The sequence below is a fragment of the Tiliqua scincoides genome, chromosome 4 (assembly GCF_035046505.1).
Source record: "Tiliqua scincoides isolate rTilSci1 chromosome 4, rTilSci1.hap2, whole genome shotgun sequence".
Classification (NCBI taxonomy): domain Eukaryota; kingdom Metazoa; phylum Chordata; class Lepidosauria; order Squamata; family Scincidae; genus Tiliqua; species Tiliqua scincoides.
The window spans coordinates 54,678,068-54,686,084 of record NC_089824.1 but is presented as its reverse complement, the minus strand read 5'-3'; the positions used below and the strand labels follow the sequence as shown (position 1 = coordinate 54,686,084).

The 8,017-nt window shown below is 41.8% G+C and overlaps 1 pseudogene; it reads left to right on the top strand.

Moving 5' to 3' along the window:
- Positions 1-1,106: 1,106 nt before the first annotated feature.
- Positions 1,107-1,223, top strand: LOC136650085 (5S ribosomal RNA; annotated as a pseudogene).
- The last annotated feature ends 6,794 nt before the right edge of the window (positions 1,224-8,017 follow it).

Genomic DNA, 8,017 nt, shown 5'->3' with positions numbered 1-8,017 from the left:
TATTCTCTACTGGTTTACAAGTATTTGTAAATAAGCTAAATATTACAAAAACACTACATGTCTCCTTAGATCTCTCTTCCAAAGGAAGTAAAATCCAAGCAACACTTCCTCAGGACTTCTCACCACTTGGGAAGTTTGCAGTTGTTATAAAATATTTAAGTACCACTTTAAAAAAAATTCACAAACCAGTTTACATAGCAAAATACATTTTAAAATGGTTCCTTTTCCCACAGGACTTACAATGTAAAAATGTCACAAAAAAGAGCTGTCAGCAAACTGCCACTACAAAGGATGCTATGCAGGAATGAAGAGGGACAGTTGCTCTTCCCCCACTCAATCTACCACTTAAAACTGCTGCTTAAAAACCTATTTCTGCCCAGCACACATGTATACACATTTGATCCCTGTTGCATATATGCAACATTGGACAGAAATGGCTTAACCCAGTTAGCAGGCTCATAACTGATGAGAACATAACATATTATTGACTGACAGCCCAATCCTATTTGGCTGCCATGCCACAGAATGCACTTCACTGGTGCCAGTTGCTGTACAGCTGTAATGAATGTTTCAGCAGCGCATGCTGCCAGAGCACCAGCAGGAAAGTCGGAACCTTCTGCATCCCAGCAGATCTGTGAAGACCCAACAGAGGAGGTAAACCAGCATAAGGGATTTCCTCTTCCCTTGTGGACAACTATAAACACTGACTTGTCACTTGCAAAAAATCAGAGTTCCCCAATATACCTATGTATAAATGTGAGAAATGGTGGTTTGTGCAAACCACAATTAAGTAAAGCAAGATCAAATAATGATTTCAGACTCTGATTTGTTGCCTAACTACAGTGGGAAACATGTTGTTATATAACAACATGATATTTATTCCAAACGAAAAGCAGAAGTGGAAGGCGCACAGATGAGGAAAGAATGAACCCAAGGCTAATGTGTGTCAGCTGGTTGAAGGCTCTGGGCTCTACAGTAGACCATCAGTGGCAAACCCTCTGCCCACCTTGATGGTATGTTAGGCGTGTCCTCTGCCACTGGTACTGAGGGTTCAAGGGTTGGCCAGACCCTATGATGAGCATGGGCCCTCAACTTGTACCTGTCTTGATTGCAGTGATGTCAATGTGGATGCCCGATCTCATCTGATCTCAGAAGCTAAGCAGGGTCAGGCCTGGTTAGTACTTGGATGGGAGACCGCCTGGGAATACCGGGTGCTGTAGGCTTATACCATAGTCTTTCGAGACTGAAGGATGCCAACCATTTGCCAACCATTGTGATGTCAGGGTTTGCACCACACCGTGTGGAAGACCAGCACAACACCCCCATGCTGGACCTCCTCCCATGCAGTGGGCATGGCATTGCCCCAGGAAGTGGATGTACGGATGCACCATTGACCCACCCTGCTGGTTTTTTGGCTATAATTTTTGATAGACTAGAGTTATTTCAACTTGGTTTGTTTCATTGCATTCTGCATGAAATTACGTATCAAATGATATATAACATGATGGTATTATTTGAAAAAAAAACCAAGATTTGAAAAATTTTGGCCAGTGGTGGTGTCAGCCCCTTGGTTGCGTCACCCTGTGTGGCCCGCATCCCCACATGCCCCCTAGCAATGCCACTGCTTGATTGACTCCTGACATTACCCCTATTTCAAAGCAGGGAAATATGCTTTTCTGTTGCTCCTGACTTGGGCCATAGAGAGGTTTTCTGTACTCTTGCTGTAAACAGCAGTTTGTCTTATTTACTGTTATTGTTACTATTTTCATTGTTGTTGCTAATAATAATAAAAAAACCGGATCCCTGGACAGGGGTGGGATTGGTGGCAGCTGTGCTTGCCATACCCTATCCCCCTCCCTGGGCCTGAAATGGCTCAACTTGGACTTGCACCAGCTGTTTAGCAGGCACAGGCAGCAGGCTTCTGCCGGCCATTGTGCTTGCTGGAGCTTTCCCTGGGGCAAGGAGACAGATGCTCCCTTATCTTGAGGCAACCTCCAGCCTACTCACTTCCAGCATAGGGTGCAGCATGACCACACTGGCCCTGCTGCATCAGCACTGGTTAGGATACGAATGTTCATTTCAAAAGGGAGAATTAAGCCCATGTCTCTCACTGAAATCAATGCTGACTCAAAAGCGCTGACCCAAAAGTGCTTACATTTGGCTGGATTGTGCCCCTGTTTTTTCTCCTAAGTTTTTAAAACAGTCAGTTGCAGGCAGAACCTATCCTTACTCCACTCACTCACTGCCCCAGTGATGGAGCAGAGGAGTAAAAAGCAAAATTAATGTGTGCTACTTAAAGCATTTTTGAACATCTCTCCTGATGCTGAATTGCAAGTATGAAAGACAGAAACGCAGTGGTAAATGTACTTGTACCAGATTTCGGAATGGATTGATGGCCACAAAGGGAGGAGGATACCCAATAATTTTCAACCCACCTGTGTTTCTTTTCTCTATTAGCAGAACTGTTCTAAATACTTGATGATCTTGTACCCATTATTAAGCAATAGAACAGTGGTTCTTGCACATTTAGCACTGGGACTCACTTTTTCGAATGAGAATTTGTCAGGACCCACCAGAACTGATGTCATGACTGGAAGTGATGTCATCAAGCAGGAACATTTTTCACAGTCCTAGGCTGCAATCCTACCCACACTTATCCAGGACTAAGTCCCATTTACTGTCATTATTAAAAGCATATACATAGTAGCTTGTTAAAAGTACAGGTCTGTAACATTTCTCCAAATGCAATCGTATACCATGGTAGCATCAAGTCTAATATATTAAAAATAAAATATTGAAATGAACGGTGTCCCACCTGAAATTGGCTCTCAACCCACCTAGTGGGCCCTCCCTTTTGAAACCACCTAGTGGGACACAACCCACAGTTTGAGAAACACTGCAATAGAATAATGCATATTTGAAATAAGACTTTTAAAATTGTTCCCTGCACAGAAAACTTTATTTGGTGAATTTAACAGCCATTTGTTTTTTTTAAGAGATAAAAAATTGTGCCACCACAGTGTTTTTCCTCCCTGATGAAGGCTTCTATGGACAACAACCAACTAGGGCTTTATTCATCCAGCTGGGTGGAATGAACTGGAAATTGGTGCCCTATTTAACATCTGGCATGAACCTGTTTGTTTTTTTTATTTAATGTTTTGAGGACACTTGCAGAGAAGTACTATAATTAGGCTAGTGACTAGCTGGCAACATTGAGTTGGCACACATTTCAGATCAGTTTGAAATATACCAAGAGCTCCTTGGTAAGGAAAGCACTTTTAAAAAGCTGGGTATGGTTGCTATTTCCACAAATGAAGGACAAAAGAAGCAATCTTGCAAATATGTGGGCTGGATCTTTCTCACAATTTATTGGACAGGGCTCCTAGTTCCAAATTCAACTTTGGAAGAATAAATGAGCATGCATTTTGAAATGTGCCCTGGTGAGAAATGGACTTCTAGGTGGGCTAATAGAAAAGAATCATTGCTTAGCAAGGACAGCCAGAAACTGGAAACTCCGGATTAGATTGCCATTGAGAAAAGTTTATATTTTTAACTGAGAACAGCAAAGTGATTGGTTTAGATTGCGTATGTCTCAAGGAACACCAGAAAGCAGAACGTATTGATTGGAATACTTGTGTTGCAAGGTTGATAGAGCAACTCAAGACTCGTCAAGAACAACTCGGTACTTCAGGAGTGAAGGTTCACAAGCTTTATTTGAATTGCATGCAATTGGTCCACAGGACTCATGTCCAAAGCATGGACCCAGTTTGATGGTGTCCAGAACTTTTTATAAATTTCACAGCTCTTTGTCTGAAAATCTAGATTTCCCATTGGCTGAAATTTGACATCATAGATGGGGCTAATTCCTAATAGGATATAGATAAGATACAATTTACATGAAAGATAGAAAATTGGCGGGCAATAACTGGGTAAAACCATTGATTGGCTGTGAGCTACATACAGGTGGGGTTTCACCTTAAAACTTAGCCAAATTTACACTGTTTCCAAAAGTTTTCAAAAACCAGCAGGATGCACTGTAACATTATTTACTCAGTTTTGAACCTTATTCACAGCCATCATTTCAATTAACAGTATTTTTGACATGTCCTCTTACCAACCTCATTAAAAGAGAGCAGTATAACACAAAGAGAGGTGTGAAGGCCAACTTCATAAGATATTTTCTTGGCAGAACTTACTCATCCCTCGTTAGGATGGCCTGGTACAAGCAGCCTATCTTATCTCCTCTGCATTCTCTTTCTATGTGTTAGTAAAGCACCAGGGCCCTCTACCAAACTTCTGCAAAGCAAAGGTTTTCAAACTTCTAAACTTTTATTAAGTGTCTCTTAAGATGTTTCTAAAATCAAGCATTTTTGTTTCCGTGGCTTAATTCTATATAACTATTGTGACCCTTTTACCTTGGGTACAGTTTGGCATCAAGGGATCACTTGGTTTCTATATGTATGCTTTTGCTCTTACAGCATGGAAGTATAGTTTTTCTGGGGGACACAGGTGTGTTTAACTTCTGCCAAGGCTTATATCTCCAGTCATTGCCTGATACTGTTATCTAAGCTAAATTCCAAAATGTATAACACAGCCTTTGATGTTACGTGAAAATCCCCTTTTACCTTTTAAGTTGTGATTTTATGTTCTTATGGACTAAAATACCATGTGGCCCAAAAACTTCTCACAGGCCAAACTTCCAAAAAACCTGGTCAAGCTACAAACTCATGGATTACACAACCCCCCTTCCATGTGGTCACTGCATTCCTTGTATTGTTTTAACCCAATCACTGTTTAAGTGTCTCCTTTTGTTTTAAGAACTTTATGCAAAAGTGTCTCCTAATCCAATCACTGTTTATGCAAACACATTTAAACTTCTCACACAGGCCAAACTCAGGTAAAGTCACAAGTTTACACAACCTCCACCTCTCCATGCACACAGCATGGGAGGAGGACTCCCGGCAACAAAGTCTAAAGAGTAAATCGTTGCTTAAGTGTCTCCTATGGTTGTATTGTTTAAATCAATCACTGCGTATTGTAAGTTTCCCCAACCAGGGAAGCCAGCCATTAGACCCACTGAATTTTGCTGATATGCTGATAAGGGACAACCTGACCCCAAACACCCTGGTGGGTGGCAGTTTTCCCCCAGCTCAGCGTCCAGCCCATCTGGGCTGGTCACAAAAAAAAACCTTTTAAGAGAGGGCTTCGCCTCGTGCTCACTCTCTCTGGGCTCCCCCCTCCAAGGACACAACACATCTGTGTTGTGCGGGTCCTCCATAGGACTCTCCACCCCCCATCCAACTGCTTTTCAGGATAGGTAACTATATGCGTCTGGAACTCTTTCCTTCTTTCTTTCCTACCTATTTCTCCCCTTCTCTCCCCATCTTTAGTTAGCAACTGGGTAGAACAGACCAGGGACCCCTAAAATCCTTCCCTACAAATTTCCCTTTTCCTAATTTCCTCAGATGCACCAAATACATGTCACATGCAACCACCATAAAACTAAGTACACTTTTCAAGTACTAGAACCAAGAAATGTGTATTATGTTTTCCTCTGTGCTTTTGTAATAAACATCTAATCTTGTATTAAAAAGTTATCTTTCTCCCAGTCTCCTCTTTAAGCTAAAAAGGGAATTTCTCTGCATTACGCCGTCTTGTTATCTAGCCTGCGATCCTGAGGTTCCAAAAAGGATACTAATTCCCCTAAACCAAAACAGCCCTTTTGGTAACATTGAGGCCCCAAAATCAGTCAGACTAATCTTATTGCTTTTAAAATCAAGCAGCTCTTTACCAGTGTGTGTATGCTATAGTGTTACTGGGCTATCCAGTGGCTTTACAGTCTAGGGTCAAAGGTCACCTGGCCTCAGTTGGGTGGACTACTTCCATGATCAGAGTTGGTCACAATGATAAGAGTTGTGACTGTCATGAGTTGAAGTCATTCTGGCATAATATTGTTGCATCCTTCCCCTCCACTGGGAGGGGAATAGCTACACATAAGCTGGATTGAAGTAGGCCATCATGAAAAAGCACCAAGGAAAAAATGGGTATTAGTCCTTAATCAAGGGTTTTAATGAGAACCTGGTCAGAAAGCCCAATCACAAACAAAGGGGCTAAAGCCCCATATGAGTTACATCACCCTAAGTGGTAGACCCAATGCCCTTATTCAAGCCACATTTGGAATTTGCTTTTATTATAAAGTAACCACCTGCCCTACTATATCCCTCCTGTCAAAATCAAATTTATGGGATGGCCCCTTAGCATCTACTGAATGAGCTTTGCTTCCCTCAGGCTGTTTGACACCTCCAATTTATTTGATGTGCTTGAAAAGGCAGGGCCGCCACAATGGGGATACTCTGAAGAAGTAAGACAACAGATGGCTTTTGGAAAAATTGTTGAACACACACACACACACACACACACACACACACACACACAAAGCATTAATTCATGTTGCTTATTTGATAAGCACCGGAAACAGTAGGCTGTGGGGGAGCAGATATGATCTCAGCTTCCTTCTTGAAATAAGCAGGCAGTGGTGCTTAAGTTGATCTACTTGTGGGTAGGTGTGGCAGGCTATTGCAGAAAATGGCAGGCGGGGTGCTTGCAGGTCAATCCACTTATGAACAAAGTGCCAGGTTGTGGTTCCAAGGTAGGAGTGTTTACCTGCAAGTAGCAGTTGTACTTGCAAGTAAGGGTCTCAGCCTGCCGTTTGAACCATCAGTCACACATGTTCCTTCGGCCAAGTGCTGCAAAACAGAGTCTAATAGCCCAATCCTACCCCCCACCATTAACAATGATGCAGCTGTGCAGATGAAGTGTGTGGTGGGGGGAGGCAATCAGGAGGCCTGCCAGAGGTGAGTAAAAACACTTTCTACTTACCTTTGAGTGGCCTTGGGTCCCCTCAGACCTATGCCAGTAATATAGCTAGATAAGTCTGAGGAGAGAAGGGGTCAAGTTCAAAAAATAGCAATAGAATCCTGACACACGCTGGTGCCTCCAGGACCCTCCCCTAACACACCCCTGCAACCAGTTTACTGAGAGCAGTGAAGCTGCTGGTGTGTGCACTGCATATTTGCAGTGCACCTGGAAGTGCAGGAGGGTGGCCTATATTTTGTGCAGCTGAAAAGAACCTTGTGCTGCCAGCAGCACAAGACCTAGATAGGATCAGGTCTTGAGCCATATGTACATTGTACATTGCCAGTGAAAGCAAAATGTTTTGCAGCATCTGAATATAAGGAAGCAAAGGCAAGATGAATGATATTTTAATGTTAATGAATGCATGGAAACTGATGTTTTTCAGGAAATAAAAAAAATGTCCATAAAGTTTTGGTAAATGTATGCTGTACTACGCAGAGCTAAGAGAGAAAGAGCAAACCTGAAAAATCCACTGAGGAAATGCAGAGCTGCTGTAAAAGAACTGTTCCATCTACACTTTTAGGTATTGCTGAGAAACAACCACACATACATAGTCTTTGGTTAGACTGTTATAAATAGAGTCTTCAAACACATGAATAGCAAACTACTTTAAAAGTATTCTGTCCTTTGGCAGTGTTTAAAAGAAGAAACAACAACTCTGTGTCACTTTACACTTTGGATACCTGAAGAGAATGACACAACAGATGTGACTTCATAAACACAGCTGACCTGACCATAAACACAACTGACCTGGAAGGTACTCAAGTGGTACAGTACGTTTTGAATTCAAGAAGTAGGAAGTTACACCAGGGTATTTTTTTTTCTACTTTTAAATCAAGCATGAGAGGGAAGTTGCTATAAAAAAAATGAATGAACTGAATATTGCTCATAGTCATTCTAAAGGCTTTTACAAAAGTAATATAGCTCTGGATTTCATAATGTAATTTAAGGCCTCAGAGACCTATCTTAAGTAAGTCTAGCTGCACCACCACAGCAACCAACAGTTTACTTAGCATCAAAACATGACATTATATCAGATTTTTGTTTGTAAAATGCCACTAAACCAATATCAGGCATAAATATCCTACTATCTATGTCTAAA